This window comes from Cyanistes caeruleus, chromosome Z (assembly GCF_971803275.1).
Source record: "Cyanistes caeruleus chromosome Z, bCyaCae1.hap1.1, whole genome shotgun sequence".
Taxonomy (NCBI): Eukaryota; Metazoa; Chordata; class Aves; order Passeriformes; family Paridae; genus Cyanistes; species Cyanistes caeruleus.
Genome location: NC_141732.1, coordinates 68275372 through 68288398, shown reverse-complemented (window position 1 = coordinate 68288398; position 13027 = coordinate 68275372). Strand labels below are relative to the sequence as shown.

The 13027-nt window shown below is 39.4% G+C and overlaps 2 long non-coding RNA genes across 2 annotated transcripts in view; one reads left to right on the top strand and one right to left on the bottom strand.

Moving 5' to 3' along the window:
* LOC147648545 (uncharacterized) overlaps positions 1–13027 on the bottom strand; it is a 58573-nt gene that overhangs the window by 25765 nt on the left and 19781 nt on the right. The window lies entirely within an intron of this gene.
* LOC147648546 (uncharacterized) lies at positions 9040–12505 on the top strand. Its single transcript, XR_015280215.1, has 3 exons — positions 9040–9147; positions 9252–9329; positions 9994–12505. It is a non-coding gene; the product is annotated as an uncharacterized LOC147648546 (long non-coding RNA).

Sequence of the window (13027 nt, the reverse complement as noted above, 5' to 3'; positions counted from 1 at the left end):
TACTAATTGTCCACAGCCATTACTGAAGTGGTTTTTTTGTACTTTGAAAAGCCCACGCTGGTTTCAGTTTCGATTAAGTTCAACACTGCAACCAGTTGTGATTAAAGTGTCCAGAGAAGGGCTTTGGCACCAAATATCTCAATTTGCACTTCAAACTCTTTATTCTTTAAAACTAGTGAAAATTTTGTTTCATGCATTAAAGGAGTTATTAGCAAATAAACTAAACAGGCAGCAAAGAAATCTCAACAATGCAGTGTCAGGAATATGTATGTGCCTCAAATACATCAAACAGATTACATGAGAGAAGTTATGTAGATTTCTCTCACCAGGGAAATGATCATTCACTGGAAATATGTGGAAAGAGCTTTTCTCAAGGGAAAAAAGGGCTCAGAAAGCCTTGAGAAAGGCCTGAGAGATAACAGTAAGTATACACCAGGGAGATTTTTCAGACACAGTATTTATTCTAAAAAGGGATGAGAAGATTCAGAGACGGTATACCAACGATGAAGTAGAACAGAACAGGTAATAAACTTTCATGCAAAGTGCTGAAAGACACAAAGTTTTCTGAGATAAAAGACTTCTGCTACTGAAAAAAGCAACATTCATTTTGAAGAATAAGAATGACCCGTGTTCTATTCAGCTAGAAAACTTCCTGAGTCAGAATAAAATTGCTTAGTATTATATATATATACATTTTAACCCTAAGTATGTGTAGGTGAGATTTTGAAGTATGATACACTATACAGTCCATGACACAAAAAATTAGATAAGAAGGAGGAGTTTTGTTCTTGTGGAGCAATCCCTAAGTTCATCTATCATTTATTCACTTGCTAACAGCCCTGTAAACTCAGGAATTCTGATGGCTTAGTGGTGAATCATTAGTCTTTGATTATGTCTTCATAGTTCTAGTGAATGACATAACCTTATTGTGATGCAGACTTGGAAATTATTCAGTGGTGTTTTATCTTTTTTACTTATTCTTTTTATAGATACACCGATCCATTTTATAACTATATTAAAACTCTCTGAGGCTTGCATTACCAAGCCATTATAACACTTGTCAACTGCCTGACAATAATTTGCTTCTCACTTTCTATCTTACAAAAAGAAAATATTTTGCAAAGATCACAGAGTGTATTCTTGGGTTTCTCTCCCTGTGGAAGTGCCACACATTTTGCAGCATGTGTCTCAAAATGAGAATTCTGCATAGTTACACATTTCATTCAATTTAAACATTTTTTTTTCCCCAGAGCTTGGTCTAGGAAGGTTTGAATTGAATTGAAGAGATCTACTTCTTAGCAAACAGAATTTAATGAAAAATCCAAGCACATTTAAGTTATGAATATGAGGTCATTTTTACATAACTCAGATGTGCAACGTATGTTTTAGGGTATTTTGTATGCTCGTGACAGGTGAAAAGGTGCATTAGTTTTTCTGGCTTGGCTGAACTGAGGGAAATCTGAGTCTTAAATTTATATTAAATTTAATATAATATTAATCTCTGAAATTAAGTTGAAAAAAGAGACAGAAAAAACATAATCTAATGAAAATCTCCATCTAACAGCATGTATTGCAGTAAGTTTGGCCAGCATGTTTGAGATAGTAATGCAATAAGTGGAAAAAATTTCTTGTGACCATAAAAACTCAGGATGAGTGCTCCTACTTTTAGTTTCATCTCATGCTGGAAAATACTTGGATTTATGTTCATTTGAATTTTGAGATATGAAAATTATCTGCATGCCTTCAGGTGTATTTATTTTAATGTAGACTTTTACTTGCAATTTTTCAACATTTTCAGTACCAGCCATTTCTAATACTGGCAAGATTAATGATAACACAAGTGCAAGAAACTATGGAAAATCAATAGAGGAAAAAAATTCTAAGCAAACCCCAAATTAAGGTATTGATTAAACACCAACAAACTCAATTTCCTCCTGCATATGTGTTGTAGTTCCTTAACACCAGCAATTGTGGCAAAAAGAAAGACATTAAGGAAAAATGTAGTCTGTCTTCTAAGGCAAGGTTGCATAATCTTTCATTTGGTAGATGCAAGGAAAAAACACCAACAGATGTGTGCTAAAAGGAATCCTTTCTAAGACAAGTAATTCACCAAACAGCGTGTTTGGACTGGGTCATGTGTATCTAGGAGTGAATGATAGGAAAACATCATGAGCTTTCAATTCCAACTTCCCAGAATCTAAATGAAGACTGATGTTTATGATGTGCATAATGATTTAATGTGCTGGAAGAAATCTGTCACCTGTGACTGTTTCTCTCACCAGGGAGTAGCTGGGTAACAGCATCAACTAGGAAGAAAAATCCCAGGTTTACAATACAAGTCACTTTGATTTCTTTTATGTTTTATCTGCAGCAGATCTGTTATGAGATTTGTCAGCTGTTGTCGTCACTTACATGCTCTGCCACTGTGTATCCATCCTATGACCTGAAAGCCTCTTAAATGCACATGTGTGACAGTGGTAGTTTTGCTCATTACTCTGGAAATTGTGCATTTAGTGTTGGGACCATGAGGTCACATTTCCCAGGCAATGCAGTGCTGTGAATTTCTGGCAGTGTCACTCGTGGTGCTGTTCCCAGTGATGGTGCAGAGTCCTGAGGAGCAGGAGCAGCAGCATGGAGCCTTCATGTGCTCGGGATGCTGCAGCTGCCACGCTGGCAGCAAGGACCAGGGGAGCTCTGTGCACTCCAGGAGCTTGATGAGGATTACAAGACACATCTAAGATTCTGCTCAACCCATCTCCACAGGAAACATTGTAGGGAGATAAGGAACATCTTGATACTAACTCATTTGTGTTGACTGTCACCAGTCATAGCTGTGCCTTAACTTCTGTCATATGTTAATCAAGGTCAAATGAGCTCTTTGATGAGAGATGGTGCTCAAATGAGCTCACTTATGAGATAAGTGCTGTTTAACGCAAAAGTGGCTTTGGTTTTGAGCTTTTTTGGTTTACAAATAAATTCCTATGCAATAAAAGGAAACTATTTTATATAAAGGTGTGGGACTGCTACCCAGGTCGAAGCCGTCACTGTAATTTGGTTATAAGGCATTTTATAGTTCAGGTCTCCTCAGGCTCCTATTCCAGATGTTCTCTTCTCTTTCTAATGGTCAATTCAGAAGTAAACTCTCATAGTGGAAGGACACTTTGATTCAATTGTGGCTCTGCATAGAAAACCAGCCATCAGCAGTCAGATTTCACTGGCATTCATCAGGAAGCTGCTATTGCTGGCTGAGTTGAGGTAACTATGTACGTGGATTCTCCCTGCCCCAGGCTGAGCTGAAGTAATTCCAATTAGCTCAGCCTTAGTGAAAGAATGCCAAGCTCATATAAATTCCTGTGCATTGCCACAGACAAGTAGCACACATGTGGACATTGCCCTGACACAGCTGATGTGCAAGAAGGTGTTTGAGCCCTTCCTCTCTAGAACCAAATTGCTATTATAATAGTTTTTTAATGATATTTAATTTTTCCCATAAAGGAAAGTGCTTTGCCAGGTCAATCTGATCCAGTTCCTCTTCCTGCCGTTACCAAACCATCAGGAGCCTTATAGGAATAGCATCAGGGGCCTAAATGTCATTTGACTTGATTGTCATTTAACATGCCAGCCATTTAACTTGACTGTAAGCTAAGTACTTAACCATTTTCATCAAGATCAGTTAAAGTGCAGTATTTTGTTCTCAGGACCATGAAGAGTGAGCATCTATTTCTGAGGGGCTGATATGTTATTGTTTTGTTCACAGCATCTGGAATTAGTAACATGAGGCAAAAATGGTTTTTATTTAAAAAAGATACTCTAGTTAAGCATGGGTGGGAAAGGTCAAATGATCATACAACACAAATATGAATAGCTTTTTAACTGCATGCTTTTTTGTGAGCAAACTGGAAACAAACATTTTTTTCAGACCAAATACACTTGGAATGGATTGCCCTTGGGAATATATTAATACTTGTAACAGCTCTACTGCTGGATCTAACTTTGTGAAATGGAGTCACTGATAAAAATGGGGAATATCAAACATCTGCATTTCATTATGATTAGCACTAAAAAATAATAATTTTATTTAATCTTTCAAAGCATGTCATCATTTTGAATAAAGATGGTTAGGAAGTTCACCACAGTTTTGCAAAAAGCTCTTTATAGGGGCAATTGAACAAGAAATTTAAGATAAAGCTGGCAATCTACATAAGCATGACAATACATGAACAAAAAGAAATCCCTGCCCAGATAGTTAAAAATAATATTTCTATAAAATATAGCCAATACACAAAGATAGTGATCAACTAATCTTTAATCCATAGAGTTCCTCACTTCCCATTTACTCATTGATTTAAGGGTTGTTGTAAAATTGAGTTTCCCTCTTGGGTCACTGCCCTGTGTGTACAGAGAGGCTCAACATCACTTTGCAAACACTTCTTATATATAAGTGACTCATTCTGATTAGTGGGAAGGAGATTGTAAACCAGAATAACTCATGTCTCACTAAGATGGCATGGATGAATATAGAAATAGAAGTCCACAGAAAGATCTTTGCCATTAATTCATTCTCCTGTAATGTCCAGGAATTCCTAACTTTTTAATGTTTTTTACATATAGTGAGGAAATTAGGAAAGAGGCGAGACAGAGTGGGAGGAAGAATGCATGCCAACCTCCATACAGGCCAAGGAACAGAATAAAATTTTGGAAAATGTGTCATTCTTCTTTGAAGGGTGTTATCTTTAATATCTTCCTCTTAATTTCTGGAACTTCTGACTTTTACAGTTATTTGATGATTACAGGAACATTTTTTTGTAGGCTCTCAAATGGCCTTGCCTTTTCCATTTCATCTTCTTCATCTTCAGTAGTTTTATGCACCACATGGGGTCTGCTACAAGCCAAAGAATGCCCATGGCTTTGTCCCAAACCCATCATTGAAATTCCTGAGCCACCCAAAGATTTGGCTGTTTGGCAGGTCTAAGCTGTCCCACTCCTAGGCAGTAGCAACCTGCCATTGCCTCCCCTCCAGAGACAAAGATCTCACTTTCTAAAAGAGGAGTGTGTGTCTCCTGAATGCAGCATCATTTTTGCATTGTCTCCAAATGCACTAACAATTTCTGGTTCAAAAGCAAACATGATTTCCCTTTAATAGTATTGTGCAAAATGCAGGACCATCCAAACTCAGCAGAGAAAACATGGATTCCCGAAGTATCTGGACTGGTTCCTAAGTTTCTGGTAATATTTTTTCACATAGAACATCTGCTTCTATTTGTGAATTTCCTCAGCTACTAAAGATAAAATTTGAATAGAGATATTTTGGTGTTAAATCATAAGCACAGATGTGCTGAGACTGCCACAGCTCTTTTAATGGTAATGCTTCAGAGAGAGAAGTTGGGAGCAACTGGAAAGGATCAGCTTCCTACTGTGAGCATAATTTTGAGGTTTTGAACTTCCAATATATCAGAAGACAGTGCCAGCTGCTGAAATATGTTGTTAAGTTTCTTAGAAAAGCTTCTAATTTTGTCACAGTAATTATTTTCAAGGTGTTTTCCAAATGTGCCCCTCTGGAAATCTGTGTCTATGAACCCATTTCTGGGAAGATCTTTCACAAATTCCACACACAAACAGTAAAAACTCTAAAATATGCTAAATTGTACTAGCTCTCCCCTTTTATGCAAAAAACAGCAAGTGGGATCTCAAATTATTGCACCCTATGGTCCATCTTTCTAGACCTTCTCTTGCTCACAGTTAATATATGACCCTAAAAAGGTGCATAAGATGATGCCTTTTGAAGTCATGTGTCTCAGCTCATCATTTTAATAGAATATAATAGTTCAAAGTTTCTATAGATATAAGGTATTTTCCTCAACCTCCAAATGTTCTCCGAAAATCTGATTTTCTTAAGCATTTAAAGTAAGCACCTCAGGGACAAGTTTTTAAAAATGTGGATTGTAACCCACAAATATTTACTGCTTGGTCTTGGAATCTACAATTTACCATGAGGTTTTAAATGGGAACCCAACTTTCTAGCATGGAAAGAGAGTTCAACAAATCTGACTTCCTGCTTGTGGATGAGAGGCTGGACACAACCTGGCTGTGCTCACCCACATCCCAGGGAGCCAACTGCACCCTGAGCTGCATTTGGAACAATGTGGGCAGCAAGATTCTGCCCCTCTTCCCTGCCCACATGAGACCCTACCTGTAGCACTGCATCCAGCTCTGCAGTCCTCAGAACAAGACCCCTTGGAGCAAGGGCAGAGGAAAGCTGAGAGGAGAAGGCTGGAGCACTTCTACAAGGACAGGCTGAGAAAGTTGGGGTTGTTCTACCTGGAGAAGGAAGGCTCCAGGGTGACTTTAGAGAAGCTTTCCAGTACCTAAAAGGTACATAAAGACTCACAGAAAAGCTGAAGACAGACTTTTTATGGGGCATGTAGTAATAGGACAAGGAGGGGTGGCTTTAAACCAAAGTGGGTGGATTTAGATTGGATACTAAGAGGAAAATTCTTTATTAAGAGGGTGATGAGGCAGTGGAACAGATTGCCTAGGTAGGCTGCGGGTGTCTTAACCCATGGAAGTATTCAGCACCAGGTTGGATCGGACATTGAGCACCCTGGCCTACCAGAAGGTGTCCCTGCCTGTGGTGGAGAAATAGGAACTAGATGATCTTTAAAGTTCCTTCCAACCTAAACTACTCTATATTCTATGAACAGTCCTGCTCAAGTTCATGCAAGCATGACTGCAGAGCCATTTGAAAATTTCCAGATTACAGAAATAAAAATAACTTCCATCTTTTCAAAACATTCAAGACTAAAGTATAAGAAACTGTGAATTCTTATCTACAAGGCTGTTGAAATGCTAATTTTTAAATTTTGGATCACTGGGTTCTGGGACCATCCAGGTAACGACATCAGAACTTGTTGGTGCTTAGTAGCACAACAACCATGCCAGCATTTCCAAAATACAGCAAAAAATATGTCCAGTACAGATGTCTAAATAAACAGAATGACTGCTGGCTTTCCACAGGAGTTCTATAGGAGTCTGAACACATTCCCACAAAATGATTCAATTTTCACCATTAAATGCTAATGTAATTGGAAAGAAAAATATTACGGTGAAAAATCCCCCAATTTTCATGTTTTCAAGCACATTTTTTATTCATTTTTCAAAAATTAAATCTTACTATAAAACACCACAAAACAGCAAGTGGTAAACCAGCAAGTGATTGCCCTCAAAAACTATCCAAGTTCAATGAAAAAACTAATTCACATCTTAACCACTCACTTATCTCCTCTGAAAAAACAGAAAAAAAAACTGTGGGGAAGAAGACTGCCAAGATGACTCTTATACTTAATGTGCCTTTTGATAAATAAGTCTTACTAGAGTTTTCTCCTCTATTTCAAACAGTGCATGAACTGGTAACCTTGCTGCTATGTCATACACAGTACTGAAAGTTTAAGAAGAAAGAGCTGAAGTGGAAATCCAGGAGATGTGAATGCATGTTAACATGCATCAGATTGAGAAAACAGTCTGCATCTCTTGAACAAAAGGCAAGATTCACAGGCCATATTAGAGTTTGTGGTATAGCACATACTAAATATAGTCAAGCTATGTAAAGTGGAGCAGTGAGGTTCTTTGGCACTTTTTCAGGAGTTGCATAGAAGAAAGGCCAGCTACCTTCAATTCAGAGCAATATGAGTCATTTATTACTGGAAGACCCACTTAATACAAACAGGATCTTGCAGAAACCTGGAAGGAGTGAGAATGTACTAAAAGCATCAAAGCATCTGTCCTCTGCGAGGGGCTCCTGAAAAGATTTTTCGAGTACTGACTCATTTTCAAGGCCGAATCTCTTCTCAAGAGGGAAGAGTACAAACACTTACCTGCATGTGTGGGGAAATACAGAGGTTTGATGATGGTTTGCCAGTGAAATAGCACACCTGCAGGCAAAGCCTAAGATCAATAACTGAGCTGGGCTTCAATTACATCAGTGACTCAGTAGCAAGGATATTTTTTGCACTCTGAATACATTACCAAGGAACCCACCTGCACCTCTGCCCTCTCACATGTCAATCCAGCATCTTCTTGCTGTCAGCAGCAGCTGAATACCACAGCAGCTGACTATCACAGGTCAATAACTGGACCCTCACTCCTGTCCTGTGCACAAGTGTGGAACAGCATCAACCTCTGTTCTATATAAATCCTAATTGTGGGGGTCCTCCACAACAGCCTGAAGATGGGGGAAGTGATCAGGGTGTTCCTGGATCTGCACAAATGGAATATTCCAGGACAACAATATTATCCTAATTTTTAAGAAATGGAAAAGTGAAAGACAGAGGAACAAAAGAAAAACGTAAGGGAGAAAGAGTGGAGAGAAAAAAGAAAACAAATAAAGTAGCAAACAAACATTAAAAACTCCCAAAAATAGAAAAAGAAAATAGAAGTGAAAAGGAAAAGACAAGAAAAAAGAAAAAGAGAAAAGCAGAAAAATGTGTTTATCATTATTTAAAACAAACAAGAGCAATTATATAAAATTAATTACTTTTTGCTTTCTTTTTTTTTTTCTTTTTTTTTTTTTTTTTTTTAATTAGACCAAGGAATGGAATAGCTGACCTCATTCTTAGGCCAATATTGCTTTTCTCCTGAGTCTGCTGGAGACAAAACTACCAGCCACAGCATAGGGCTTTTATCCCCCTGCAAGTAACACAAGTCAGATAAGGCATGGATGGCCAGTGCAGGAGGGGCATTAGCACTGACTTTTTCCTCAGCTGTACTTATTTTTGGTAAGCGAGCAAAACAGACAAGCTGAGCTTTCAAAAAGGGAAATGACATGAGAGGAAATTTAAGGAGCAGGACTTTTAATGATGTGGCCTTTTCTTGTGGCCGTAATCGGTGGAATGGAGTGAAGATCTGGTACCAGTTCCAGTATCCCAGCTAAACTGGTTCATAAGGTCAAGCCTGCACAAGTGGAGATGTCTCAGATTATTCCTCTCCTGTGGTGACCTAATTAGAGCATTTTCCTTTAAAAGAGCCATAATGCATACCAAAAGCAGCTGTTTTGGAGGCAGGCCTGTTTCTGTGGGCTCTTGCCCCAGAGGCAGCCCAACAGGGTGTGAGTGATGTTGCTGGGTATTACAAGAATGAGAGGAGTGAGGAGAGGTTTGTAGGGAGCCTGGCATATTTTCAGATAGACATTCTTGCTGCATAATTGGAGAAGTTATGACTGACACTTTCTCCCTATATTTCTCCTTCTGGGACTCCAGACACACATTAGTGTGCACAAACAAATACCCCTGAAGTCACTGGGAACTGTTCTTATGGCAGCTGTCCCCAAGAACACTGTGAGTGGGATGTTGTTTCTCCTGTTTACAGCATCTCTATTTTGGGTCCCTCCTTGTTTGTGTGAAGTGCCTACATGTGTTTATGAACTGCATGTCACAAAGATAAGTGAATGTGGGGTGCTGGCCAGTCCTGTTTTCCTTTACTCTTTTGTTTTTGTTTCCTGCTTCTCTTTCATGTATGTCACCTTGTCTTTTTTTTTTTGTCTTTTTTTTCCCCCTCCCCATCTCCTTCCTTCTATGACAATGAACACAGTTTGCTCCTTGGCACATGCCAGGCAGGCTCTGCACACTTTTCCCCCCCTTTCTCAACAAGAAATCTGTTTGGAAAGAAAAAGAGAAGACACAGAGCAAGAAGTATTCTGTGTCTAAAAGCAACTTATATTAAGCCACACAAATTTGGTGCTTTGTGCTCTAAGAGTAATATAATGTGGATCCTAACCTGATATTGGCTAATATGTGCATTTTGAGTGTAAGTATTCCTTGAATGCTAAAACAATAATTTCAGGTGAGTTACAAAAAGAAGCACATCCTGCACACTGATGCTAAAACAGGAGCAATATTTTTATACATTGTAAGTGTGGGATATACACAACAGGGTGCTGTTGATCCCCAATCTCCAAATACATATTTGCAACTGAAAAAGTTTATGACTATGTACTTGCAGCTTTGTTTCAGATGTCCTGGCTGGGACACCTGCCATTTGGCTACTATATTCTGCTGTCCTGAACCAGTGGACAACTTTGTGAAAAGCTGAAATGCTCTCCCATGAGGCCATCAGGCTATCCTACCCCAGCCTGCAAGATGTCAAGCATCTCTCGTGTTAAAAGCACCTACATAGCTGAAGGAAATGCAGGGGTTCAAAAAGTGGGATTCGTACTTACAGTGTAGTACTCTCTCTCTGTGCCAGTACAGCTGAAATGCTTGCACTTTGCTGAAAGCAAGTGAAGAAGGTGTCACCTGGGAATTTTCTAAAATCCATAAACCATTCTGTTTGAAATGTCCACTATGTTCACCAAAGTCATTAGGAACCCTGTGACTCAAGGAGTTCTTACATGAGAACTCTTAGTACAGTTACATCTGTACGAACTCTTCAGCTTCTTTTGTGATTAAGTTGAACAACGTAAATGAATTTTTTCTGTCTTAATACCATGATGCATTTGATCTTTTGTTTTTTCTTGTATGGATAAAAGTAATTTTGCACAAATGTAAATTCTAATTCCAAAAAAACCTTTGGTTTCAATTTTGCTGCAAAAACAGTTGTGTAAATATGTAGATCTGTTTGCAAACTACCTGACTAACTAACTATACTGATCAAAACTACAGAAACAATTTGGGTTGTAAAAAAGATTGCCGATGGAGAAAAAAAATATGCTTTCAGGGTGATATTTGTTTGTTTGTTTGTTTGTCTGAAAGTGATTTTTTTTTTTTTAATTGACCTTATAGACACAGGATAGCTTATATTACTATGAAAGTGCAACTTTCCAGGAACACATCATGGTAGGTTTCAGAATAAAGAGCTCTCCACTGGAGAAATCAGTACTATTTACTGCAGTAATTCCCTCTGGGATTCCTTTATTTTGCAACACTTGTTGATGTTGTTGTGTGCTTTGGTTTGTAGTAAAAACAGATTTAAGGTTGTTTTCTTAAATCAGCCTAGATAATTCATAAGCCTGAGCTAGATGCAGCATTATCTTGGATTTTGGTAAATATAGCAGGCTGAAAGGCAGTGTTTTCAGTGGGAAAATGGATTGGTAAATGCAAATGTGCTTGGATCTGGATAAATGCTACAAAATACAGCTTAAATGCCAAACAGCTGAAATCAATCTGCACAGCAAGAAAATAACACCAAGCTGTGTGGGGCTGATGGTATATTGCAAGCATTGAGGTCTAACATGGATCAGGTCTGACTCTGCTATTTCATGGAGAGCAATACCAGCTCTCTGCTTCCACACTTCCACTAAAGCCATACTCAGGTAATTTTCCTGGGAATAAAAGGTTTAAAAAGGTTTAATTCTGGCTTCTGGAAGCACTCTGCTGTGGCAGCAGGGAACAGAAGGTTATTTTGGTGCCATTTTGGTTAAAGAAACAATAATATGTGACTCAACATTAAGATTAGCATAGTTGGAATGAAGCCAAGAAAACAGCTTTAGCTGATTCTCTGTGATGCTGTTTGCCACAGCAAATGGAAGTTCAAAGGAAGCATAAGAGACCTGCTTGCTGGAGTTCCCTGCACTGATGCCATTCGTTGTGCACTAGGTTTCAGAAGGCAGCATTTCAGCAATTGCAAACAGGGTATCTTCTGGGTCATATGCTCTAGTGTCCAAGAAAAGGTATCACTCTGAGTTGAATTCCTGCCTTCCTGACTTCCTGCCTTCCTGCCTGCCTGCCTGCCTTTTGCCATGGCACCCTAACTGTCTGCTCTCACATTTATTGACTGTGTAAGGATTTGAAATCTGGGCTGATTTCATGCAGTGGACAGAGCTGAGACCTGGCCAAAATGGACTTTGTCTTAGGTAACACCAGGTCTGAGCTGGGCCTCAGAAACGTGGGAAAGGAGAGGACTAGGAAACCATGTGCATAATGTCTCTATTACTCTCTGTAACACCTAATTATTGGAGCAGGGCTATCAGTTCCTGCTAGCTTGGCTCATCTGGCTAAGCCCAGGAGAGCTACTGTTGGCTGCTTGAAGTTTTCCTGGTTTTATCCATAGGGTATTGGCTGGCTCCTGACATATGAGGTATGAAGCAATCTGTCTCCTCTCTTCCCTGGCTCAGACATGGCTCACCAAGAGAGGTCCCTTTGGAAAAATCTCCAGAATTAGAGTGCAGTTTCCAGCGCTGTGCTCCTTCTCTTCCTTTTGGCTGCCTTCTGCTTTGAATAGAAGAACTTGCAAGAAATTTTCCCTAGGCAGACCTGGAGAGACACTGGAACTCTGGGACCCTTGTCATTTGCCAAATAACTCCATTTGCAAGTCCTCACACCGACCTATACAATTCCTGAGGGTATTTTTCAAAACAAGAAAAAGAAGCTCCTAGTTGTTTCTTGTTTGAGGCTTCTAATTCAGACCTATCACACCTTGCAGTCAAAAGCCCTCCTACTGCTGTTATTTTATTTGCCACATTTTTCCTGACAGAGAGGTTTTTTTGTATAAATTAAATTTAGTGATTGCATAACTATGAATTCCATTGCCTTGGTCTCTTAAAACATCTTTAATTAAAAAGAAGGAAACAACATGTCCATCAGACACTTCAGGCCGAGGCCTCCAGTCATCCTGTCCCGACTGATGAAGAGAGGCAGGGGTTGTTTCCCGGCACTGACAGCATCTGAGACACCTCAGCACTGCCAATAACCCGGCATTTTCGTCAGCCTGGTTGGGTGACGCTTCTATCCTGAAGCTTTGTTGCAGAGGTAGCTTGAGTCACCCAAACGACAGAACACGGACACAGGCAGAACACCTGAACTGGCTCTGATTAACTGCGCTCAGATGCAGAACTGGGAGAGTTATCTTTACACGAGGGTTTGTTATACTGCCCTAGACTTCTGTTACTTGCTCTGCTTTGTTTCACCGAAACCTTTTGACAGATCCTTAAATTCATGCCAGTGTGTCTGAGATATGCTATTCAAGTGAGAGCAGGGCTTTAGCCACAGTGCATGAATGGCTGCAACCCCACAGCCAGCACCCTCTGTCTGTGTCTGCA